We start from the raw sequence: 27,644 nt of genomic DNA on the forward strand, positions 1-27,644 counted from the left end.
AATATCTATGCATCAAACTGATTTTCACTATTGCAGTTTATTGCATAGTATGGGTTTAATATAGTTTATTCAACCACATTTTGCTTGGACACTAAGATTATTTCCAGATTTTGCTATTAAAAGGAATGTTGCAGTCAAAATTATGTACAAGCTGCCTTAGGAATGAGTGCATGCCAGTGTTTCTGTAAGATAGAAGCAAAGATGTGGTATTGTCATGATATAGAATATGCGGTTTTTTCATTTTGATCCTGCCCAAATGCCCTTCAAAGTGGGAATGCCATTCTATGTACATTTTCATAGACATTTTATATTCCTCTCATAATGTATAAATCTGTTACCCCCATCCTGTCAACCCTTGTTATACTAGAACTTGAAAAAAATTTGCTGAGCTAGTGGTTGAAAATTATCCCTTTATTTTACTTTGCATTTAGTCCCCTGATTACTAGTAAAATGAAACAACTTTTACAATATGATTACTGACCATTTGCATTTCCTTTTCTGTGAATGTGAATTTCCTTTTCTATGCCTGTTCATATTCTTTGTCCATTTCCTATCTAGATAGTTTGTCTTTGTCTTTTTTTTTTTTTTTAAGATTTTATGTATTTATTTGACAGAGAGAGACACAGCAAGAGAGGGAACACAAGCAGGGGGAGTGGGAGAGGGAGAAGCAGGCTTCCCACGGAGCAGGGAACCCGACGCAGGGCTTGATCCCAGGACCCTGGGATCATGACCTGAGCCACCCAGGCGCCCCTAGTTGGTCTTTTTCTTAATGATTTGTAAGAATTATGGCTTATAGAGTGGTCAGCTTTACTAAACTTTGCATTTATGGCTTTTGGTTTTTGTGCTTTATTTAAGAAGCTTCCCATACCCCAGATTGATCATACAATCTCCTGTATTTCTCCTAACACAATTGTTTTGTGTTTTGCTTTAGGACTTTAATCCATTGGAACTTTTTCCTTATGGATAGTGTGAGGTAAGGATCTACTTTTATTTTTTCATACGGGAGGCATTTGTCAAGTGGTATATAACTTCCTCACACATTTGCTATTGCATCTTATTTAGATTAATAAATCAAGGGACAGGATATTATCTGAACTCTACTCAATTTTATTACCTATTGATTTGTCTTTTCCTGTACCATTGTCACACCATTTTAATTTCTCACCATTTTAATTTACAAAGTTATGAATCTTACAGATAAAAACATAGATTATCTTTAATGTTTAGTTGGTCAATTTGTGTACATTTGCTCTTCCATATTTTAGAATCAGCTTGTAAATTCCATGAAAAGTACTCTTGAGTTGCAGTTGATATTATATTGACTTTAAAGATTATTTGAGAGAGTTTCTTTCATATTCCAAATGCTTTGAGCTTTTTATTTGCTCATACTTTCCTCATGGACTTCTTATTTTATTGCATTTAGGTGATAAAATATAGCCTTACTGTAATAAATATTTATCAAGCACTGACATTATGGCAGACACCGTGCTAGGCACCGAGAATCAGTGGTGACAGGACAGTCATGTTCTCTGCCCTCATGTGGCTTAAACTTCCTTAACATTTCCTTTGTGGGCTAGAAACATGTTTCATTTTTTAAAAATACCATGTGGAATGTTTAAGATCATGTATTCTATGTATGTAGATTATAGATTTTGAAATATATCTAGTTAATAACCTTATTAATGAAATTATTCATATCTTCCATATTTTTATTTCTTTTTGCCTACTTGATTTGACCAAGTGAGGCAATAATATTAAGGTATCCTATTAAGATTGTGATTTTGCCAAATTCATCTTGGTATTTCTAATAGCTTTTGCTTTGTATATTGCTTTTTAAAAAGTGCTACCATTTATTAGATTTTTTAATAAAGAAAATGTTAAAGAATGTCCCATAATCTTACCATCCACATAATCCTTACCAATTCCCCAAACACACACACACACACACACACACACACACACACACACGAGTTAGGAAATTCAGATTGTTCAGAAAACAAAAATTCAAGTTTCCTGCTTCACTTACCCCTCCTGCCAAAGGCAGCCACTGTTGACAACTTGGCAAATTTTGCCTGAGATCACCTTCTTTCCCTCCAGCATTGTTCCGCAGAGCCTCATGTTTCTGGAATGCCAGTGGTTCATGAACAGAACTCTCTCTAATGATACAGAATGATACAGCCTCCATGTGTCTCGGAGTAGGTGTTTTGGGGCTGCACCCAGCTCCCACTGCTAGTGCCTCTTGCTTTGGAACCGCTTAGGCCTTCTAGAGCGGTGCTTCTCAGACATTTATGTGCACACAGATCCCTGGAGATACTGATCAAAAGCAGATTCTGATTCAGTGGGTCTAGGATAAGACCTGAGATTCTGCATTTCTAACAAGCTTCTAGTATTTTGCGCTGATCTTCTTCCTCTTTCCTCTCAGATTTGTCCAGATTTTCTGTAACTCCTTGGTTTAGATGCTCTGGGGTCTTAAGTTGAGAGTTCCCAGTGGCTCCAATGATATGATACACTGTGTGTGTGTGTGCGCATGTGCGCACTCGTGTGCATATGCACGTGCATGTGTTTGTTGTGTGCACACATGTACATGGGGGTGCATGTGTGTGTGCGCGTGTGCATGTATGTGCACATGCATGTGTGCGTGAAAGAGGCCATTTCCCACTGGGTCTCTGGATATGGTTCCCCTGGGGAGAATCGTTCCAGTCTTTGGCATATTTCCTCATGCACCATTTCTGGCGTAGTAACAGCTAAGATGTGGCCCCTTCTCTAATGCTTGGTTTACTTTTCCCTTTCATATCAGTCTCTTCTGCCTTCAAGGTCCCATTTGACATTTCATAGCCGTCCAGTCTGCTACAAAGTTCTCAGTGTGTCTCTTCCTCTATTCAGTGGGGCTATTTTTTTTTAAAGATTTTATTGATTTATTCATGAGAGACAGAGAGAGAGAGAGGCAGAGGCAGAGGGAGAAGCAGGCTCCCCGTGGAGCAGGGAGCCTGATGCGGGACTTGATCCCAGGACCCTGGGTTCATGACCTGAGCCGAAGGCAGACGCTTAACCGACTGAGCCACCTAGGTGTCCGGGGCTATTTTTAATTGTTTTCTTTTTTCCACTGCTCCTGCTCTGGTGGTCTGAAGTATACTTTTTTCTGTATACCTTAACTTTCTGGACAACTTAAATCTTAGAGACAGAATCCTCCAAGGACAGGATTTCTTAACCTCTCTGTAGTTTTTGGGTTTACAATCATTTTATTGAGTTATTTCTCTATAAACCTAAGAAGACAGCACATCTCTTTGTTACAGATTCCCTTTTCCTTTTCATTTGTACATTAATAAAATATGCTGTTCTCCTGAGAGTGAAGTCTCAATTTGGATCTCTAAAATCCAAGGGTATGATTATCCCAGAGCCAACTTTAGACCACATGGTGGGGAGTGTGACCCATAAGAGCCTATGGGCAAGCCACATAAATGCACAGCTTCCCTTGGCCCTGAATGTACCATAAGACAATGGAATTTTGGCTGCCTACCACGCTGTCTACCCAACTCTCATACTACGAGTATAAAGGTGGAGGCTCACATGTGTACATTGTGTAGCATTCATGAACTTGAGCACAGTATAAATGTTACGAAAACAACAGTGATGTCTTAATGTCTAAAAGGTTAACATTGTAGGTGCATAACGCCTCCCAAGATGTGCATGTCTTAGTCTCCAGAGCTGTGACTATGTCACCTTACATGGTAAAAGGGATATGCTGATGTATTAAGTAAAGGATCTTGAAATGGGAAGATCAGACTAGATTATCCCAGTGAGGTCTAAATGTAATCCCAAGATTCCCTGTAAGAAGGAGGCAGGAAGTTCAGGGTGAAGAAAAGTTGATGTAATAACAGAAGCAGAGAGAGAGAGAGGTTGGAAGATGCTAGGCTGCTGGCTTTGAAGATGGAGGAGGGGCTCATGAGCCAGGGAGTGCAGAGGGCTTCTAGAAGCTGGAAAAGGCAAGGAAACAGATTCTTCCTGGAGCCTCCAGAGGTAGTTCACCTCTCCCCAAACCTCGATTTTGACCCAGTGAAACCCATTTTGGACTTGTGACCTCCAGGACTGTAAGACAGTAGATTCGTGTTGTCTTAAGCCACTAAGTTTGTATTAGTTTATTAGAACAGCAATAAGAAACTAATACAGTACATGGATAAAGTGCTTTCTTTTCCCTCTAATTAAAACATCCCCTCTGCTCTTCCTGTCCGCTGAGGCCCCACAGCTGCTGACATCTGCTGAGAGCCACCTGCGTGGCCCACGCCAAAGTGTGCACTGTGTGTTCCGGGTTGAGCTATAGCAGCCCTTCCCCTGAGGCCTGGATGGACCCGCACAACCCACTTTTGCTGAGGCCCATGCCTATATAAAAGCAGCAACTCGCCAGTGGAAACAACCTGATGGCAAACCTCACCAAAACCCTCAGCCCTCAAATATTAATTTGCTCCCCAAATTCCACTCCTAGCCCAATAGGTGTAAGCCCGGTGCATCATATAGTAACCCTCCCCTGAATGAGCAGGCCTCCCCCTGCCCCCAGTGGAGCCTTCTTCTCCGTGAGGATCAAGGCTGTACCTGCACATTTAAGGCTTGGAGGAGATGTCCGAATGGGGGCTTCCCATGGACAGCTGGCTCTGAGAACAGGGCGGGGAAGGGGCCGAGCTACACCCTGTTCCTCACCCCGAACTCACTTCTGGAGCAAACTTCTGTCTGCAGGGAGAAGTGAGTGGATGGGCCAAGGGTGGGGTTGTTACACCGGTGGAGCCCCATCTTTGTGGAAACACCAGGAGTGGGGTGATGGGTTTCTCTTGGCACATGTCTTGTAGCTCTGTGCCGTCCATGTCACTGGCTGCCCACACCAGCCCTGTGGGAGTGGAGTCTCGTCACATTTTCATCCAGTAAAGCGGGACTCAGAGGAGTGAGGCAGTTTTCCCACAAGTGTAAGTGGTAAAGATGGGATTCAAACCCACATTGTCTGACTACAGCCCCCCCCCCTTTTTTTTTAAGGCAAAAGCAAAACCTATCTCATTTAGAGGTAAGGTAAGCCTGGGCAGGAGCACCTCAAGTGGATAGGTTGTTTGAGGGATCTTTCCAGTTTTCCCAGTCAAATAGCAGCATAAGGTTTCTAACAAAAAACAGGGGTTTCTGCTACATCCTCAGTTTCCCCTTCCATGGGACAGCAACTTTCAGCTTTTAGTGATCTCTTCTGCTATTTGCCTTTGTATTTCAAGGCAACGTTTATGCGGCTAGTTCCACATTTTTTAAGAAAAATCTATTGACTTTCTAGGGAGAATCAGGTGAAGATTTAGTTCTTTTACATCACATCATACACTTCCCTTCTTCTCATCCTTCCAACATGATTACATCACAGCTTTTGTTAATTGAATACTCAATATTTATATAGTTAGGGCTATGCAAAGATTGGTAACAGCTGAGCCATGTAATGTACTATTAATACATTCTTTTCCTGTACAGCTTTTGTTTTTCCCAGAGTTAATAATTCATTTGTTTTTTTATATATGCCTGGTTTTCTGATTCTTGACCACCTCTGCCTCAAACTTGCCAATGAACTAAAATACCCCTCCCTATATTATGGTCAAACTCATCACGTAATCTATCATATTTTTTTTTTCTCTACTGGACACAGTTTTCCTGTGGCCTTGCATATTCCTGTGATGCTCCAGGGTGATTTTTCTCAAGGCCTCCCTGGCATACGACTGTCATCTTAGCACATTTCCTTCCCGTCATTCCAGGTTTTCCCTTTGCCTTTCTGTTGGATCTCATTTCCCATATTCCATGCTTTTCTCTTTCTTGGTTTTCTCCCTCACTTAACTGTAGCATATTTCTTAGCATCCTGAAAAGGAATTCAAAGGTGCTGATATATATTTTTAAATCTTGCATGTCTAAAAATGTATTTATTCTTCTTTCACAGTTAATTGATAACTAAGTGAGACTCAGAATTCTTGGCTGGAAATTATTTCCCCTTATCATTTCAAGTCTTTGCTCCGCATCTTCTAGCTTCCCGAGTTGCTTTTTGGAAATTCCGTACCATTCTGGTTCCCAGTTCCTTGTGTACAACTTTCTTCATTTCTGGAAGTTTCTAGGCTCTCTCTTTATTCTTGGTGTTCTAGAATTTCATAATAATATGCCTAAATTTTCTCATATTTTACTTTCTATTTAAAAAAATTATTCTTTTTTATTCTAACTTCTGGGTTCTCTTAACTTTACCTTCCAGGCTTTCCATCTTCTCTCAACATTCCCTTGAAACATGCATAGATAACATTCTCATCTCCTTTTATGGCTACAGTGTCTTATCTTTCAGAGGATATTATTTATAGAGGCTTATTCAAGTGTTTCCCGGCTCCCTGTATTGTCTCTCTTTCCTCCTCCTTGCCTTTTCCTATTTTCCTAAATCTCTGGTCTCTGTCTTCATTCTAGAGTATTCTACAAATATCTGGTGATAATTGGCTGTCATTCATATTTCACAGTATTGTGTACGGACCTGACTGGAAGCTCTGCGTACGTGGGTGGGGTTCACCCCAGGGTGATCTGACAGACACTGGCTATTTCACTGGAGGGCCCTTGGTGGTCTCTGTAGACCTCTTTACTTGTGCCAGGCAGTTTTCCCAGAAAAGAAATTTTCCATTTGCCTGGCCTGGAGGGAGAAGGAGGCATGGAGACAGCTCTAAGCCCATCTGCTGGCATCCTGTGAGCACCAGGAGAGGACAGGGGTGCTAGTTTTAGTGTGGGCCTCACTCTTTGCTTAGCTAATGCTTCAAGTCCAGAGCCTCTGGCCAATCTCTTGGAAGGTAAACTTCGTATCTTTAGCTGTGGTGGGAGGTGTGGTTGGTCCCCTGGCCAACTGAAGTTTGAACCTTGCTTCTTGTGTTACTCCCTCCCAGCCCCCTTCAGAAGTACCTAGCCTCCATCCCTGAGCCTTTTGCAGGTCCCTGGGGCCAATTGGTTTGCTCCTAGTTGGCTTCCCTTCCTGCAGGCTCAGATTTCAGCTTTCCCTGCTCTGCAAGTCTGTTGCCATCATCCATTTTCCTAGGTTCCAAAATTTAGTTAATATCTCCATCTGCTTTTGTTTCCTCTCCTGTTCTCTTTATCCGGTGGGTTTATACATCTTTAAATTCCATTAAAGCCCATTTTGGTAAGATTTCAGGAGCGAGTAGAAACACATCTTCGACCATCCATTTTACTTAAAGTTCCCTAACTTTCTCCATTGTTTTCTTTGCTTGAGTCATATCTGTTCTCTCTCTGATTCTTTTTTTTTAGATATATAGTTTTTTTTTTTAAGATTTATTTATTTTAGAGAGAGAGTGAGAGAGAGAGCACACATGAGCAAGTGGGGGGAGGGGCAGAGGAAGAGGGAGAGAGAGAATCCTCAAGTAGACTCCTCGCTAAGTGTGGAGCCAATGCAGGACTCGATCCCAGGACTCTGAGATCATGACCTGAGCCAAAACCAAGAGTTGCACATTTAACTGAGCCACCCAAGCGCTCCTCTCTCTGATTCTTTTTTTTTTTTAATTAAAAAAAATTTTTTTAAAGATTTTATTTATTTATTTGACAGACATAGACACAGTGAGAGAAGGAACACAAGCAGGGGGAGTGGGAGAGGGAGAAGCAGGCTTCCTGCCGAGCAGGGAGCCCGATGTGGGGCTCCATCCCAGGACCCTGGGATCGTGACCTGAGCCAAAGGCAGACGTTTAATGACTGAGCCACCCAGGCGCCCCTCTCTCTCTGATTCTTAAACATGTTAAGTTCCTTCCTGCCACTGGAGCTTTGCACATGGCTCTTTCCCCTCTCCTGGAACACTCTGTCCTTCTATCACCTGCTCTTCACTTGGCTGTGACTTATCATACATATCTCAACTTAAAAGTCACCTCCTTGGACAGATCTCCCCAATCCTGAGCCTTCTCTTATCTAACTCTAGTAGCTACCTCTGCACAAGCCAGAACTGCTTCCTCTGGATCCTCTATGGCCCACTTCCTCCTTCATAGATGCAGGAGTTTTCAGAAAGAGGGAGGGAAGGAAGGAAGGGGAGTTTTCTCCCAGAGCCTTGAGCATCCTGCTGGAAGCCCCCAGGCCTGGCAATAACCTCATCTACCCTCTGACCATATGTCAGCTGCCCTAAGAGCTGAGTTGGTGCCTGAGAGCCCTCCCAGCTGCCGGCCAAGAGTGAAAGGTGAGCAGAAACACGGCCTGCCCTTTGTCCTCTCAGCCTCCTTGCTCATCTGGGACTTTTTACTCACACTCTGTTTATCTCTGTCTCTGTCACACTCTGTGGGTCTCAGCCATTCTTCTGTGTCTCTCTGTGTGTCTCTTTTTGTCTCTGAGTGTCTTTCTCTCTCTCTTTCTCTCTCTGGGCCTCTGTTGTCTCTCCACTCATCTCTCTTTCCTCCTCCTCTCCTCCCTCCTTCTTGTCTCCCATTCTCTCTTCCTTCCCATCCACCCACCTTGTTTTCCCTTTGTCTTTCTCCACATTCCTCCTGCGCCCTCTCTGGCTCTGGGAATGCCTCTCTCTGCTTGGCACCCCCCCACACTCACACACACACACAGCACCTCTGAGCCCTTCTCCTGCGTCCATTCAGGTGCACGGTCGGTGGGGGCCTTCCTGCAGCAGGGCCGCAGGTGTGGTGTGGCCTGGTGGCCGGCCGGACCGCCTGCTGTCTAACACTCTTGTAAGGTTACTATTTATCTAGTGCAACCAAAGTTGGCACACACATCTGGCGCCTGGTACTTAGTGCAATTATTTATGATTTCCACCAAGATTTAAAAGCTCATCGCCGGCCTTGTAATGCAGTAACTGATTGCGCTGCTAATGTAATTAAGAAAAGATTATGATGTCCACGTGGTGTACCAGATGGTGGCATTCATAGTAATCGGCGCGCACAACTGGCAGACAACTGCACAAGGGCAGCCGAGCAGAGGCAGCTGGAGACCAGCATCTTCCTCCAGCCACTAAGGACGGAGAGAGGCTGCTGGGAGTGCTGGACAGTGCAGGGTGGGGAGTGGAGGGGACAGGGAGGGGTAAGGACAGCTGGAGAGGGTGGGTCCATCTCCCCTGACCTGCAGCTCCTAAGCTGACCTCTTTGTTATTGCTCTCCCCCACTCACACACTCGAACACACACATCACACACACAGGCACCTACGACATCTACACTCAAAGTGCCATAAGTAAGGGACCCGTTGCTTCATTTACTCAAAAGTGTTAAATGACTAGTTTGGTTTGATTTTGCAACTAGTAGTGCTAAGCCCGGGAACCGTACTGATAAATGGAACAGACATGATCCCATGCCTTTCAGAGTTGGACAGACGAGAGGAGGAATAAGCATTGATTGAATGACCACAAGAATAAGTGTAAAATTGAATTGTGATCAGTGTTACATATGAGAGGTGGGTGGCATTAGGAGGGTTTTCATGGGGTATTTAACTTGGTCACGGAGTTTAGAGAAAGCTTCTGTGAGCAAGTGACAACTGAGATGTGATCGCACCAAGAGATGAGAGGAGGGAAAGGTGTTTGAGCAGAAGGGACACATGCAAAGGCCCTGGGGTTGGAAGTGGGGGGCATGGCCAATATAGTGCCCAAGAATAGCCAAGGCACCCTTGAAGAAAAGAAACAAAACTGGATGCCAAGACTTCTAATAAAACTGTAGTTGTTCCGACATTGTGCTGTTAGCACAAGGATAAACAAATTGACCAGTGGAAAGGGGAGAGAGTCTGAAAAAAGACCCACACGTAGATGATTACCACATTTATGACAAGGGTGACACCATCGTCTGGTGGGAAAGAGGTGGCCTTTTCAAGAAATGGTGCTGGGGCAATTGGATATCCATGTGAAAAAAAGTGTCTCTAGACTCCTGCCTCCCATTAGACGCAAAAATCAATTCCAGACAATTTGCAGAGCTAAATGTGAAAGGGAAAACGGTAAAGCTTTTAGAGGGAAACATAGGAGACCAGTCTTGTGACCTGGGAGTAGGCAAATCTGCATTAACAGGACACAAAAAGGCTAACATCTTAAATGAGAAAAAAATCATAAATTGAATGTACTAAAATCAAGAGATTCTGTTCCTAAAAAAATACCAGCAAGAGAATGAAAAGCTAACTAACTGAGTGGGGGAAGATGTTCACGACTCAAATATTTCACAAAGAACTTGGATTCAGAATATGTTTTTTTAAATGGCTACAAATCAATAGGGAAAAAAAACAAGACAATTCATTTTTTTCTAAAAAAGTCACCTTACAAAAGAAGATTTTCCAAAGGCTGGTAAACATATGAGGTACTAGACTTGATTAGTTATCAGAGAAATGCAAACAAAAATGACAATGAGATACCACCACTGCCACCTACGAGAGTAGCTAAAATTAAGAAGACAAATATCAAACACTGAAGAGGATGTGAAGAGCGGGAACCCTCGCGCACTGCAGGTGGGAATGTATATTGGGACTTTTCCGGCAAACTGTTTGTCATTGTCTACTAAAGCTGAATATATAGATAGCCAGTGACCCACTCCTAAATGTATATTTAATGTTTACCGAAGACATGTACTAAAATGTTCCTCATTGTACCACCCATAATAGTCTAGAACTCAGAACTGCCTAAGTGCTTGTAAATAGCGTGGAAGAATTCATCAAAATAGATCGATTGCCGTATGTTCATACACTGAGATGCTACACAGAAATGCAAATAAATAATGCTTGTTACATCCCACATGAATCTCATAGATCTATTTATGAGTGAAACCAACAGAACAAGAACATAGACACGGGATTTCCATCTATATCAAGTACAAAAACAGGCAAAATTAGCCCACGGTGTTCGAAGTCAGGAGAATGGTTCTCCCTGGGGAAGGAGAGACGGGACACAAAGTTGGCTTCTGGAGGTTGTGAATCTGTGTTTCGTGCTCTGGGGACTGGTCACATGGGTGTTTTCGGTTTGTTCACATTCTTACAGCTGTATACCTAGGACACGTGCGTTTTTCTCTGTGTGTGTTACACTTCAATAAAAAGTGTGAAGGAAGAAGGAGCAAGAGGCCAGTGTGGCTGCAGCAAGAGGAGGCTGAAGAGGTAAGTGGGGGAGAACCAAGCAGAGCCCACAGGCCATGTCAGGGAACAGTGAAACCATGAAAGGGTTTTAAACGAAAGTTGGGGTGGGAGTGGAGGGCGGGACAGGGGTGATGTGATCTGTTTTGCATTTCATACATATCAGCCCGGACCTTTGTTTACAGATGACTGACTGACTGATCGTGTGCATTTATCTCCCTTTTTTCCTCATGCTGCCAAACATGCATGGAAAGAAATAAAAAGGATATGCACTCACGGTGATGAAAAGAACCAGGAGAAGAGATATCAAGGGCCAGACCTTTCAACGAATTTCTGGAAGCTAAGAAGTGGATGGGAGAGAGGTGTTGATGGAGCCACTCAAGGGACCTGCGGCTTCCGTGCAGTCCAAGGGCTCTCTTTACAAAATGGTTCGATCCCACAGAACCTGAGAGAGCCTTGATCTCAGAGACCCCACCGTGTGCAAAGGAAAGTGGGAGGGACGTGTGGGGCCTAAACCAAGCTGGCAGGAAAGCCACTGACTTCTGTTCCTCCCACACTACACCTACATACAGAATGCAAAGAACAATCAAGTAATATGAAGGGACTCTGAGAAATTAACCAATGAATTGCTCAAATGAACAAAGTGTAATAGAATGAAAAGATAAATTCAAGGAGATCTCCCAGAACAGAAGAGCCAGGTAAAAGAGGCAGGAAATACAAGAAGAAAATAGGGATGAAGGATTTATTTAAAGTTTTCAATAACTGACTAATGGTAGTTCCAGAAAATATTAATTTACAGGAGGAAGGTACGGGAGGAAGAATTAACAAAGAAATAATACAAGAAATTTTCCCACAGTGGAAGGACACGAGTCTCCAGAATAGATCCACTGAATGCTCAAGAAAATGAATGCATAAAAATCCACATGTAGACACGTTGACCTGAGATGTCAGAACACCAGAAACAGAAGCCATTAAAACCTCCGAGGAAGAGAAATGCATGTGACCTGGAAAGGATCGAGTGCCAAAATGGCATCGAATTTCTCCTAACAATAGCAGATACAATATTTTCAGTGTCCTCAAAATTTTGAGGATGATTTTCGATGAGAATTTGTATGCCTGGCCCAACTTGATCTATGTAAGAAGAAAGATCATCTCCGAAAATTTACCTCCAGTGCATCCTTTTTAAGAGAAATTGCTTGAGACTGTGCTCCAGCAAAAATAACAGATTAAACCAAGGGAAAGGAATGTGTAATGTCCCAGAAACAATGGACCAACCCAGAAGAGCGGCAGAGACATTCTAGGGAAGAGGCAATGCAGCAGATCGAAGGAGGAACTGGCCACATTGGAGGTGGAGTCTCCTTGGAAGGGACAGTGTCACAGAATAGAAAGCACGGTGGGGGTGGGGGTGGGGACAAATCACATAGGAAAATGGCAAATAACACAAGGGCAAAGGGCAGGTAGAAGTTCCAGGGGAACACAATATCCAAAAAGAAAATATAACCCTAATACGCTACTTCGCTCTTCAATGAACAATATTTAAATAGTGTTTTCTGTGAGCTAAACCCTCACCTATCACAACAATTAATAACGTCTAAGATCTATATGTCAAGAGACAGAAATGGGAACGTGTTATCAGAAGGTATCAGAGGTACTGTAAATAGTAGCTAAAGGGGCTGGAAGTTGCCTCTGGGGTGAGGGCTAAGGGGACTGGAGTAAATATGGGGTGGAGATCTATTGTTCTTAACCACTGCGTATAGTACTTGGATGTAATTTTTTAAATTTTTTTTTTTTTAAGATTTTTTTTATTTATTTGTGAGAGAGAGAACGAGAGACAGACAGCATGAGAGGGAGTGAGAGGGAGGAGGGTCAGAGGGAGAAGCAGACTCCCTGCCGAGCAGGGAGCCCGATGTGGGACTCGATCCCGGGACTCCAGGATCATGACCTGAGCCGAAGGCAGTTGCTTAACCAACTGAGCCACCCAGGCGCCCTTGGATGTAATTTTTTAAATTGCGATTTCACTGTGGTGCAGAGTGGAAATCTGATTGGAGGAGGTCAAGGCCACAGGGAGATGGGTTAGGAGAAAATTGCAGCGATGCAGGTGGGAAACAAGTTTGTTGGACTAGGCTGGTGGCAGCAGAGATGGGGAGAGGTTGGATGGATGGATGCACTTGCTTAGGAAGGCACATGCATGGGACTTGCAGTGGGCTGGATAAAGGGATGCTGAGAAAGACAGATACCCAGCGGTGACCCAGTTTCTGCTTCTATGTTTTGAGTGGACAGTGGGGCTGTCTACTGAGAATCCTGGCCAAGAACTAGGTCATGAGGAGAAAGTAGTTCAGTTGGACACACGTTGAATAGAGGTGCTTTGGGGACATTGAAGACATGACAGGTAGACAGTTGTAAACATATCTCTGAACTCAGATCAAATATCCAGGGACAGGTAGTGACTAACGTTGTTAATGCAGATGAGATCCCCATGGGAGACAATCCAATCCAGGTGCCCTGGAGGGACTGAGTGAACAAGAGAGGGAAGTAGCTGATGTGTAAGATTGACGCCAAGTCTAACTTGGTTCCAGATGGCACAGATGTAAACCTATCCACAGGGTCACAGTGTCCTTACAGACACATTATAGCCCAGGTGCCCACAGATTATCCCTTACTTTACATTATAGATCATGTAAACTCACATCCCACATGCTGAGGAAGGTCTCCCCCAGTGTTTGGGTCCCAGACAGACTCCCAGGTCGCCATGCTCTGTAGCCGCCCTCACCACTGTTCCCAGCCCCTACCTATGACTCTGCCCTCCAACTTGGGCTGTGTGAACAGACTCTCCTGAAGACTTGGGGCAGTGGGGACAGTTACAGAACACAACAGGAAGCAGGTTAAAACTCAGAAGTGTAATTTTGCACCGGCCATGACTTTCCGTGGAACCCCTGTCTTGTTCCCGGTTGGGTCCTCTTGCTGCTCCCTGGCCTTTCCTCCCATCTCCTTTTGTCTTTTTTCTGTGCTCCTCACCTCCCACTCCATCCCTTGCCTTCCAGGCCTTGCCAGGCCTCTTACAACAATCAAGGGGGCCAGTAATGTACTTTTCGAAACAAAGAGCCATCTCCCCTGAGATGAATTATGTTTGTCCTCTGCGGTGGTAAACTGGCTGCCTTCTGTTCATTCTTTAAAAAGCTCTTACACACATATACTCACATGCAGACGTGCACCCTCACCTTGACATTCACATACACTCACACGTTCATGTACGCACACACAACTGCATGTACACATGGTGTGCACATGTCTGCATGTGCAAGGGTCTGGGAGTACGCCTGCTCTCTGGTGCTCCAGTCACTGAGCTGTCCTGTCCTAAGGGAGGGTCCTGTTCTTTTTTTTTTTTTAAGTCATCTCTGCACCCAACATGGGGCTCGAACTCCTGAGATCAAGAGTCGCACACTCTACCGACTGAGGCAGCTGGGCACCCCAGGAGTATTCCGTTTTTGAACTGGCATCTGTCCCCTGGGGAAGAGGCGTCTTCTCAGCCCAGAAACTAGAATTGAGCTAGTGAGCCTGAGATTACTGGGCCATGGCTCTGCCCCCAGGGTCTGAAACCTGATCTGTCACAGTGTCACCAAAGCAGTCCCACCCTGAGCAAACAAGCCAGGAATTGGGGGCTATGGTAGTCAGAATAATGGTCCCCCCAAGGTGTGCGGGTCCTAATCCCTGGAACCCATGAATATGTTACCTTCTGGCAAAGGGCCATCGCACATGTGATCGGGCAGAGGATCTTGAGATGAACAGGGTGGGTCCTGTGTAACCACAATCGTCATAGGGAAACAGAACCGGGAGAGTCGAGAAGGAGATAGGACGACAGAAGCAGAGGGGCAGCGATGTGATGCTGGCTTTGAAGATGGAAGGAGCCTATGAGCCAAGGAATGCAGACAACTTGTGGATGCTGGATAAGGCAAGGAAAGACCTCTCCCTGCGAGCTTCCAGGAAGAATGCAGTCCTGCCCACATTCTGATTTTAGCCCGGTGAAATCCATTCCAGACTCTGACCTCCGTAACCGTGAGATAGTAAGTTTGTGTTGTTTAAGTTGAGCTTGTGGGCATTTGTCATAACAACATTAGGAAACTAACATAGGGCCCCTGTGATGTTGCCAGTTCTTGGAGGAAGCATGGATGGTAGTGAGGGACCATTAGGTGGGACTCAGAGGCCAGGCCTTCCTCACCTCCCTGTGGTTATCTGAGGGGCTCAACCAAGACTAAGGGAAAATTCTGTGCCAGGGGCGTGGGGAGCAGTCATAGGGCAGAGGGCTTCAGGGACTAAAGGGACAACCACCTCCCTGGGACTGTGTGGTGTGGCAGCAGGAGAAGATTGAAAGACTAGAGAAGGAGTTGGGGCTCAGCATCAAGCAGCCCCTCCCCCAGAGTCCCCTTTCCTGGAGGTAAACTTGCAGACACTGAGTCTCCTAGGAATGGTGGCCTGAGACTCCGTGGGTTTGGGGCTGAGGAAGGGGCAGACAGAGCCATCCCGTGGGGCTTCGGAAGGGACTTCAGGTTCTTTGGCAAATTCATGCCAAATCATTGGCCTCAGGGAGCGGCCAGTGAATTCTGACTGTTAATTTACCAGACTGGGAGCTCCTCAGGTGCGGGTCTGTCTTTGGCCTGTTTCTGGACCCCATGGCCAGTGGTTTCGCAGGTGCCAATGAGCATGTGTAGGGGGCAGCAATGAACAGAAGCCCCAGACCAACCTGGGACAGCTCCAGAAGAGGGTCCTCTGGGGCCCATGCAGGGACCCAGCTATGTTTTTGGGCCTCCTGGATGGAAGATCCCAGAGTACCTCAGTTTTAGTTCCTCATGCACCTGGATGAGATCCTGAGTATCTCTCTTGACCCTGTGTTCATAATTCCAGGCGAGGGCTCTACTGAGCTGTCTGTGGCAGCACAACAACCACTCTAAGCCTAGGAAATGACCTTGAGCACGTGTCTTGATTTCTCTGGTCCTCCATTTCCTTGTGAAATGGGTCTAGTTACAGTATCAAACTCGAAGTACTGTTATAAGGACTAAGGGAAATAATGAATATAAACTTTCTGGAATGTATTAAGTATTCAAGGAGAGGTACCTTTCCTTTCTTTCTTTTTTTTTTTTTTTTTCCCTTTCATCTTTGAAAGTCTGGAGGACGCGTTTGTGAACCACACTCTGGCCTACCACTATTTAATGCCCATTAAGCATTGCTATCCTAAGGAGAATTTCTGGCACTGGTAGGTAATCAGACTTCCAGTCTGTACTGGCTACTTCCTCAACTCCACTGTCCTGTTGGTAGAGTTTCTCAAGAACAGGTAGGGAATCCTAGAAATTACTTCTAAGAATTTACCTACAGATGTTGAAGGACAAGAAAGCAAATTTCATAGTGGTATTTACAATGGTAGAAAATAGAAAATCTACATCTCCATGTCTAATAGTAAAGGTATTTTCAAAAAACCAAAATGGATTTAAGGAAAATAGTATGCATCCGTATAATATGTATGTTTGGAAATGGAAAGATGTTCATGATATATCATGCAAAAAAGCCACTATTAGAAATTATAACAGTAGAAGCCCATTTGGGGGTGAGTGTGTATGTATGTGTGTGTGTATTAGATACATACACACACCATTAGATACATACATACATATCTTGGATATTTGCACACATCTTATATATATATATATATATATATACACACACACACACACATATATATAGCTATAAAAATCATATATATTCATATTTGTATGTTTTTACGTATATACCAAAAAATAGGAAAATAGTCTGAAACTAAGTAGAACAAAAAGTTAATAGTTGAAGTGGTTATCACTGTTTAGTGGAATTTTAGATGCCATTTATTTCCTTCTCTATAGTTTTATGCATTGTCTGAAAAAAATTTCACCATGTATGTACTAGCCTTTTTTCATGTTTTTAAATAAATTTTTTTAGACATACCAACAGTATTGATAAAGTAATGAAATATCATGAAACCACCAATCAGCTTCAAACATATACTACTTTATTTATTTATTTATTTTTAAGATTTTATTTTTTGACAGAGAGAGACACAGCGAGAGAGGGAACACAAGCAGGGGGAGTGGGAGAGGGAGAGGGAGAAGCAGGCCTCCCGCGGAGCGGGGAGCCCGATGCGGGGCTCAATCCCAGGACCCTGGGACCATGACCTGAGCCGAAGGCAGACGCTTAACGGCTGAGCCACCCAGGCGCCCCAAACATATACTACTTTATTGAAAGAATTATTTGAAGTTATTTCAAAAATATGTTCTCATTATTCCTCAGACAATACATAAATATATAAAATCTCTTGTCAATCTCCCTAACCACTGAATTATGAAAATTTATTAAAAATTTAAAATAGTATGAGAAAATGGCAAATATTTTTAGATGGAAAATCTTAATATAAAAATGTCCATTCTCCCAATACTGATGTATAAATTTAAGGTAATTCCTATTATAGTACCATTTTTATTTTTATTTGTTTTTTTTTTAAGATTTTATTTATTTATTTGACAGAGAGCACAAACGGGGAGCAGCAGAAGGAGAGGGAGAAGTAGGCTCCCTGCTGAGCAAGAAGCCCAATGCAGGGCTCGATCCCAGGACCCTGGGATCATGACCTGAGCCAAAAGCAGACGCTTAACCAACTGAGCCACCCAGGCACCCCTATAGTATTTTTTTTAATTGGACGAATGATCATGATGGGAGAGTCCATGTGGGAGAATTAATGTCTGACAATGGGCAAAAAATATTTAAAGGAGGAGGTCTTGCCTTATAGATATTAAAATATACTGTAAAGCCACCAGAATCCAATAATATTGTATTGGCATAGGATTATTGTATTGACAGAAAACTTTGGAACAGAATAAAAAGCCCATAAATACATCCAAGTATATATGGGAATTCAATATATAATGAATGTTTTACCTCAGTAAGAACAAAAAAGGTTAATTAATAAATAATGCTGGAAAAATCATCTTATCTATGTGTAAGAAAGTGAAGTTGGATTCTCACCTCACACCGTATAAAAAATTGAATCCCAATAGATTAATAAGATTTAAATATAAAAATAAAATATAAAAACCTTAGGAGAAATTTTAGGTGAATGTATGCATAATCCAGGGATTAGAAGGGATATTTTTACCCATGACAGGAAACCTAGAGTCTATAAAAAAAATTCATTTTTAACATAAAATTTGATCTCATCCAGTTAATTTTTTTGATATTGTTATATCTGGTTCTCAAATTCCCATTTGCTTATTTTTATCTTCTGTTTCTATGCTGAGGTTTTCTTTTTGATCATTCATGACTAGCATATATTTTTCTTCATGTCCTTGAACACAGTTATAACAGCTGCTTTAAAAGGTCTTGTTTCTCAATTCCAAGATCTGAGTTACCTTGAGATTGGTCTCCACAATTGCCTTTCCTCTTGAATATGGGTCATATTTTCCTATTTCTTCATATGTCTAGTAATTTTGGATTGAATCCTAGATACTATCAATGGTAAGTTGTAGAGATTCTGGATTCTGTTATGTTCCTCTGGAAGACTATTGATTTTTTATTTCATCAGGCAGTTAACTTGGCTGAGCTCAAACTATAAACTCATGCCCCTCTGTTTAGACAGCAGCTGAAATCTCTGTTCAGAAGCCTGATTAGGCTTCTCAGAGTTTCTCCACTGAATTCATAGTTCAGAAAACACTCTGATGTTTGGGGGAAGTTTATAAGCAGACTTTGGAGCATCCCCTCCATCACCCAGGTATGGCTTTCTACTTTCTGGGATCACTTTCCAACTGCTATGGAAGCCCCACATTTTGTCCTCTGATTCCTCAACAAGTAAGAATTCAGATTTCTATCCAAGTTTTAGCCGACTCACATGGTACTGTCTGGGGCCTGGCCTTAGGCACAAAGATGTAAACATGAGAAACTCAGTTAATGTTGTTCCCTTGCAAGTGTTAGTCTCTCTAATTTCTACCTGGTTGTGATCACATCACTTTCAGTCCCTTTCTATAGCCTTTTAAGTATTTTGTCCAGAATTCATAGTTGTTATCTGTCAGAGAGACAATCTTTTACAAGGTATTCTGTCATTAGTGGAGGTGATACTCTCTGACTACATAAAATTTAAGCTTTTTTTTAGATGGCTAAAGATTCCCAGAAACAGAATTGAAAGACAAACAGTAAGTTGGGAGAATATATTTGCTGGGACTCATGGCAAGATAGGTAAAGAGTTAATTTCTAGCTCTTACAAATTGTTAAGAAAAAGATGACGCATCCAGTAGAAAAATGTTCCCAGGATATGAATAGGCTCAGAGAAGAGTAAACCCAAATGGCCAATAAACATATGGCTCAACCTCCTAGTACTCAGGGAAATGCAAATTAAACGAACTCCTTGCCCATCAGATTGGCAAAAATTCAAAAGAATGTTAACACCTACTACTGATGGGGGTGGAAGGAAAGTATATTTTCATATTTAACTGGTAAGAAAGAGAATTGATGCTGCCTTTATGGAAAGCAATATGAAAAAAAATCTGTTGAAAAATTTAAATATACGTATCTTTTAACCCAATCATCTCATTCATAAGAATTTGTCCCCCGTTCCAAAAATAAAAACAAAAATTTGTCCCATAGAACTAGACAGTGTCTATAGATAGTGTTTAAACCATGACACATTTATGCTGTGAAACAAGATGTAGCCATTAAGAAGAATAGATTCACTTAGTAAGGGTTTCCACAATATTATTAAGGTAATATGTGTAATACGATCATTTTGTCAGACAGTGATCTGCAGGCCCTATATGTATATGACTGCATGGGCACGTAAGGATATGAAAGGATTCATAACATTTTAACATCGGTTAGTGGGATATTAGGGAAGGACCAAGGAATGGAAAAGCGGGTAAGATTTAAAAAAAAAAAAAAAAGTGTTTAAAGTGTCTGGCGATGACCCCATGTATGATATGATACATTTATATACAAATGTTTGTGGAAGCAGAGTAACAGAAAGGTGCTTGAGGCATGATCATCAAAACGTAATTGGTTAGGTTTGGGGGATTATTAGTTTGTTCTTCATACACTTCTATTTTTTAAAAAAAATCTTTTAAGTATGTATAAATCACATAATATAAAACTTACAGATATTTTTTATCACGAAATTTTTAATGAAGATTTTAGGGGCACCTGGCTGGCACAGTTGGTGGAGCATGCAACTCTTGATCTCAGGGTTGTGAGTTCGAGCCCCACGTTGGGTGTAGAGATTGTGTAGAAATAAAATCTAAAAAGGAAGGAAGGAAAGGAAAAGAGGAAGGAAGGAAGGAAGAAAAAAGGAAAAAGGAAAGAAAGGAAGGGAGAGATATTTTAAAACTACAGAAGTTGACTTCCTCTCTAGATGATGTCATCTTGTCCATGGCTCCCTGTATGCTGATGGTTCTTGAATTTTTATCTCTACTCCTAACCATGGTCAAGACAGTAGTTCATAGACTAAGATGTCTATTCAACAGCTCCAACTGTAGGGGCATCTGAAAGGGGACAGAATCAGTATGGCATGATTCTTTCCCTTCAATGGGCTCTTGCTCGTCTTTCCCATCGCACCACCATTTAACCAGTTGATCAGGCCCTTCCAGATCAGATGTTGGAAATAAGTCCTGATTCTTCTTGTTCTCTCCGATCCCACATTCAAGGGCAACCCCTCTCAGGTCTGTGTTCAAAATCTCTCTCCATCCCACTATTTGCAGTGCTGAGTTTGGTTAAGGTGGTGTCTGCCGTATTTTGCCTTTGTAAAGGAAACTTCTATTCAAAATTGAAAAGTAACCTGTTGAATGATACTCTAAAATTGTGTGAATGTTCTGTGTCCCCGGCATTTCATCCAATGATCTCAACATCCATTAGTGAGCCTTATTTTGAATTAATTATTACGTTGGTGATTGCAAAATGATAATTTTTCTCATTTTCTCATTTCTTGTATTTGTATTCTCTATTGTTCTGTGAAAAACTTTTCTTCCTGCCCTCTCTTTGAGTATTGATGTGGATCCATGGATTATTTTTTAATTCAATGTGCTATAATCCATTTTTGTCATCTTTCTTTTTTACGCTCAAATTTTCAAAAGTTGGCCATCTTTGTCAAGTTGTATTTTGACGTGTCCTCATCAGTCTTGCAAGACACCCCTGCTTTCTGGCAAAGCAGAATTGGGTTAATTGGGAACATTGAAATATAACTTTATATTAGATTAAACTTGGGTGTGATCATGGTAGTGTGGTTGTGTAGGAGAACGTCCTTGCTCTTAGAAGATGTTCTGAGGCCTCATAGGACACAGTGTTGTGATGTCTGCCACTAACTCTCAAATGGGGGGGTGGAAAAGAAGGAACAAATAGCACAAAATTTCAACAATTGGTGAACCTCTTTGTAGAGTAGTTGAATTTTTTCAAAATAAAAGTCATGGAAAAGACAGGAGCCACTAGTCCCGCCCTCCGCTGCCACCATGTTGACTGTCACCACTGTCGTGCTCCCTGAACACCTCCTTCCTGGTCCCCGCCTCTCCCCTCCCCCTACACTCCGTTCTCAAAAAACTGCCAAAGGAAGTGTTTTAAGACTTAAAATCAGGGGGCGCCTGGGTGGCTCAGTCCTTAAGCGTTTGCCTTCGGCTCAGGTCATGATCTCAGTGTCCTGGGATTGAGCCCCGCATCGGGCTCCCTGCTCGGTGGGAAGCCTGCTTCTCCCTCTCCCACTCCCCCTGCTTGTGTTCCCTCTTCTGCTGTGCCTCTCTCTGTCAAATAAATAAATAATAAAATCTTTAAAAAAAAAAAAAAAAGACTTAAAATCAGAACAGGCCATTGCCTTGCCTGAAGCTCTCCTTGCCTCCTGAAATAGATATAAATTTCTTACCAAGGTCTATAAGCCTTCCATGGTTTGGCCCCTCCCTGCCTTCCATCCTCGCCTCCCACCACTTGCCCACTTGCTCTGCCCAGCTCAGCACCTTTACACGGGCTCTTCCCATAATCTGAACACTCTTCCCCCAGATTGTCACATGGCTTTTTCTAATCATTCACACTTCTACTCAATGCCACCTCCATCGAGAAGCCCTCTTTGCCCACTCTAACTTAGCTTCCCACCTAGTCAGACTCTGTCCTTGACCCAACTTAATTTTCTCCTTAGTGCTTGTTTGTTGTCTGTCTCTCCTGCTGGAACGTAAGGTGCCCCAGAGCAGAGACCTTGTCTATTCAACACTGTATCCTTAGCACAAAGTGCACAGCCTCACACAGAGTAGGTGTACAATAAATACTTATTGAATAAAATGATGTAGACGCATCCCCTAGATGTGCTTGTGCAACAAATGCACACTCACACAGAGGAACACACACAAATGCTCACGAGGTACCTGTGGAGAAACAGAGTTGTATAGAAACATCCATGAACAGACATAACGATTACATAGTTCCTGCGCACACTTGTAGAGTACACACGAATACAGATATACTCACACAATAATGCTTATCTTTAAACATATGTCCACTAATCCATATATTTCAAATATTGACATACACAGGCACAGACAGGCTTACATAGTCTCTCTCTCTCTCACACACATACACGCACACAAAGATACAGATGCTCGGGTGTAGGGACGTGAATGAATACCCCCCACTGCCTTGCATGTGTTGTGTGCACATGCTTTGCCTTTGCCTGGCCTAGGTTTTTGCATCCTTGCTAAGCCTGGTTTGGGTGGACACTGCTGGGCCACTCAGCAGCCCTTGGCCAAGAGCCCCAAACCTCCTGGTAATGCTCCTCTCCCGGGACATGATCTGGGAGGGGGGCGGGGCTGCTGGGCAGGTGCCCCTTGATTTATAACTGCTCCAAGGCCGCCGTGTGGAGCAACAATGTCACAGAGGCCATTAGCTGTCTGGGCCGAGCTGTAAAACATGCCGGGCTCAGCACCCTCTGCTCTGGTCACACTCACCTCTGCAGTCACCCTGCCTCCCTGGGGCAGCTCCTCGGTACCAAAAGCAGTGACCTCTCATAGCTACACAGTAAGGAGACAAGGGCTGCAGGGGAAGCCCTCAGGGCTCCCCAGGTGTCTACCCCCACGGCGGGGCTGAGCATGACCCTGTGGGCTGGGACCAGCCAGAGGGTAGTGGTCCTCAGAAATTTGAGGTAAACTGGTAGGTGCTTTGCCCACATACAGCTAGCTCGAGCAGGGGCTGAGTCTGGAGCGGGCTCCGGTTTACCAGGACAAGGGCTGAGAGGGCACCTGGCCCCCCAGGTGGGCTTGGCTGGTGCCTGGAACTCCCAAGGCCCACCCAGTGCCAGGCCCAGATAGCAGACCAGCCCTGGAACCCAGTAGCAGGTGCAGGCCAGACTGTCTACCGCTACCTGCCTGGCCCGCATAGGACTCCAGTCTGAACCCATGAAGTCTCAGGGGCTGGATGTCTCCGTTACCCCAGATGCCCAGGTGGGAGACCCTGAGGAAACCTTCATGGCCAGCTTTCTCAGCCTCCTGTCCCTATGGAGCCTTCGGGTGACACCCTGTGCTAGGCTCATGAAGTGGAGGGGCTGGTTCCCAAGGGGTCCTGATGCTATGTTCCAAAGCCTAGAAGCCGGACAGGACACCGTTTGTTCAGGAGACACAGCTGTGAACAAGGGCCAGCACAACAGAAAGCCGAGGCTGGGGAGGACATTGCGTGCTCAAGACAGGGGAAAAGCCCAGCCCGGCTGGAAGAGAGGGTGAGGGAGTGAATGGTGGGGTGGGCAACCACAGGCAGGGGTTGCCCAAACCCTGTAGCTCAAGACAAGGATTTGGGGCTTGAACCCAAAGGCACTGGGGAGCCACAGATGGGTCTAGAGCAGAGGAGTGATGTGATCTGATTTGACACAGTATCCCTTGCCATCTCATGCAGCACATCATTTCATTATAGGAGTGCAAAGGTGGACCAGGACAGGAAAGGGGAGGGAAGACATTTTGTAGAGTGTTAGGGACTGTGCACCAGCCCTGTTTTTTGCCAAAGGAACACTGCTTGCAAACAGTGTTCAATCAAGAGGCTGGATTTCTTGCGTCCATCCATCTATCTGTCCTTGCATTCATGCATGCATTCATGTATCCATCAGCATGTAGGCCTCATGGAGATGAGAAATAAAGCAGGTCCTGCCATCCAGTGGTGTTCTAGAGAAGGAGGAGGGAAGAGGCAGAATCTGGGGTCAGCATTTATGGGGTACCTATTGTATACAGGACACCGAGTCAGGCAGCTGACATGCAAGATCTTTTGGCTTCATAGTCACCTGGGGAGGGAGGTCCTTCCCATCCCATTTTATAGACAAGAAAACTGAGACTCAGGGAGTGAAGCCACCTGCCCAAGTCCTCACAGAGGGCTCTGGGCCCAGGCAGAAAGGGCTTAGAGAGTGATAGAGAGCAGCTGGAGGCTCTTCAAGGGTCATTTCCGCCCTTGTCTTCAGGCCCTGTGAGATTCTGAAGTTCCCAGAAAGGATGAGACCCTGGGGGATTGGACCAACGGCCCACCGCTGCCTCCCCCTCAGCCTGTGATTAATGCCTGACAGTCCTTCTACTCACAGGGAACTCATCAGACTAATATTTCCTGATGTGAACTCCGTGTTGCCCTAGAATGAGAAATCCCAGCCCCCTCGCATTCTGTGCCCCAGATGAATGGGCTCCCGTCCTAGGGTCTGTGAGTGATGCGGCCCGTGTCTGCAGAGGGAGGTCGATAAGGGCTCTTCATCAGCAGAACTGCAGCTTCTCCCAGCTGGCCAGCAGGTCCTGGTCCCCCTCTCGGTGCTGCTCCCCCGCTGGCCCTGGACTCTCTAGCGCACATGGGGAGGCCAGGTCAATGCCCAGCAGTTGGGGAGGAGGGCCCTGGGAAGCAAGGGCCGGGCCTTCTCCAGCCCTGCCACAGACACCAGGGTCCTGGGGACCAGAAGGAAGGGGCAGGGTCTGCTGACGTTTGTGTAGGCTTTGATCCAATGAACTCAAGGAGGGCGGAGGCCTGTAGCCCAAGGCTGTGAGCAGATGCCTGTTGAAGGCAACATAGGACCTCAAAGGCTCTGTGGAGGATGCTGGAACCAAGTGATTCTAGGAATAGAAACACCAGTGGTCGTTGCCATAGTAAGAGAAACAACAAAATAATAACCGGTACCATTTACTGAATGCTCACCATGTGCCATGCATGGTGCCAAACATTGATAATGCATTATTATTTTCAATCTTCAGAGTCCTATGGAATAAGGTAGCATTATGCCATTTTATTTTATCTTTTTTTAAAGATTTTATTTATTTATTTGACAGAGAAAGTGAGAGAGGGAACATAAGCAGGGGGAGGGGCAGAGGGAGAAGCAGGCTTCACGCGGAGCAGGGAGCCCGATGCAGGGCTCGATCCCAGGACCCTGGGATCATGACCTGAGCTGAAGGCAGACGCTTAATGACTGAACCACCCAGGCGCCCCGCATTATCCCATTTTACAGATGGGAAAAGTGAGGCCAAGAGCAGTTAAATGATACTCCAAATAGGGGTGTCAGGATTCAGCTCTAGAGATTTCTACCTTCAAACCTGTGCTTTTAACCATTCATCATCTGACCCTTCCACTGATACTTGTAAAGTAGTGCCTTTGCACCAGGCACGGAGGAGGGTGCTGAGAATACATGAGCCAGGCACCATACCTGCGCTCACGGAGCTTGCAGCCTCATGGGGAAACAACATCAAACGAGGGGATTCCAGTGCTTCAGTGAGAGTGGGGGTGGGGACAGGTGCTCAAGGGATGTTTTGTCAAGAGGAAGGGGGCAGGGTGTCTTGTCTTGCCCTAACACAGGGAGAAGCCAGTCCAACTCCCCAGTGTTGGGTCTTGAGGACCCTTGAGGTGGCCAAAGGTGGAAAGAATCTAGGGCTAAGGGTCAAAGCATTGAAGGCCAAAGCTGAGGCAAAGAGAGTGGCCCTCCTGAGGAGCCATTAGCAGGAGGCGGGGTCAGGAAGTGGATGCAGGTGGAAAGGAAATGGCCAGAAGGAAGCAAGGGGTGTCCTGTGTGAAGGAGGCAGCTGTGTGGTCCCTGAGTGCGTGGTGTGTTGGACCTGCTTGAAGGTGGAGGTCAAGAAGGACAGCTGTCCATGCCTGAGAGGTGTCTTTCAACAACAGGTCGACAGTAGCACCAGGACGATAGGTTCACAGGATGTCTCCAGCCAGCAACCAGAAGCTCCCAGAGCAGTTGTGACTTTTGGGGATGGGACTTGGCGTGGATTATGCAGAGGGTTCAAGCCCCAGCCAAGCAGAGTGGGTTCAGGGCAGAGTTCAGATTCAGCAGGAAAAAGGAGGCTGAGGGTGGTAGCCAAATCTGAGCAGACCCAGAGCCAGAGCGCAGGGCAGTAAGAGTAATACCTGGGGCCACCTGCTGGGGGCGCTGTAGCTGCAAATCAGCTCTTCACCCAGTCAGGATTGGGGGAGGAGGGCTTCAGTTGGGAGGGACAAGGAGGCAGAGCCACCCCATTCCTGGGGCTGCCAGGGGCTGGCCTGATGGAGAGGGAATCAGCCCCAGTCCTGGCTGCAAAGAGCTTGTCCTTCCTGGGCCCTTCCTGCTCGTGGCTCCACCCCGTTTCTGAATTTGCCCTGAACCTGACCCTCAATTCATCCTTGACCCTTACTCTGTCGCTGATCCCCATTCCTGAACCTACTTACCCCAATCATGAAATTTCTGCCATCTCTGAGCCTCAGCCCCTCCTGGACCCTCCATCCCCACCTCATCCCACTCCAGTCCTGAGCCTCACCCCTCCCTATTCACCTACCGTACCTCTGACTCCTGCCCCAACCCTGCCATCTCACATCCATCTCAGATCCTTCCCCTGCTGTTCACCCCTACCCCTGCTCTGTCTCTGAATTGGGCTCAAGATGTGTTGCTCATATTCCTTATAAGTTATTTTAAAGCTGAGAGGTTCCTGTTTTGAGGGCCAAAAAAACGGGTGGGAATTTAAAAATGCCCTTGTTAAAATGCCACATACACCATCAGTCCACAGCTTGAGACATCAGAATAGTGGTCCCCCTTTGTGGGGGGGGGCAGAGATTGGAGGGAGGGCACAGGGGCCCATCTGGGGGTTTCTGTAATGTTTCTTGATATGGGTGTTGGGTGCACAGGTGTATTCCATTAGGGGAAGATAAATCAAGCGATAGACTTACAATTTGTGCACCTTTCTGTATCTATGTTATACTTCAATAGAAAGTTTTTTAAAAATGCCCTGTAGTCTGAGTGGTTTGGGCCCTTGGGGAAATGAAGATGGCCCAGGGTCCCTGTAGCAGTTGAGACACAGCCTGGGAGCCTGGTCAGGCTGGTTCTGCCTTAAACGGGCCCTTAGAAAAGCACTCTCGGGTTCCCAGTGTTCCCAGGACAAGCGTTCACCCCAGCGGGATGCGGACAGCAAGTCCCCTCCACCCGTCCATACACCCCATGGTCCCCTGGGACCCTGCCTTGGTGCCAGCTGCCTTCCTACCCTAACAGCTGTATTTTTCAGGTACAATATGACAGGCTCAATCTATTCCTGTTATATATTTCCCAGTAAATGGACAAGGTGAAAACAGTGTC

The 27,644-nt window shown here is 44.8% G+C and overlaps 1 protein-coding gene across 4 annotated transcripts in view; it reads left to right on the top strand.

The window, feature by feature from the left end:
• Nucleotides 1–27,644, top strand: part of MVB12B (multivesicular body subunit 12B) — a 260,387-nt gene that overhangs the window by 24,420 nt on the left and 208,323 nt on the right. For all 4 annotated transcript variants that reach the window (XM_078061777.1, XM_078061778.1, XM_078061779.1 and 1 more), the window contains one exon: nucleotides 932–973. The gene's annotated coding sequence lies outside the window, so the exon portion shown is untranslated. The remainder of the gene's footprint in view (nucleotides 1–931; nucleotides 974–27,644) is intronic.

The sequence above is a fragment of the Halichoerus grypus genome, chromosome 14 (genome assembly GCF_964656455.1).
Source record: "Halichoerus grypus chromosome 14, mHalGry1.hap1.1, whole genome shotgun sequence".
Lineage (NCBI taxonomy): Eukaryota > Metazoa > Chordata > Mammalia > Carnivora > Phocidae > Halichoerus > Halichoerus grypus.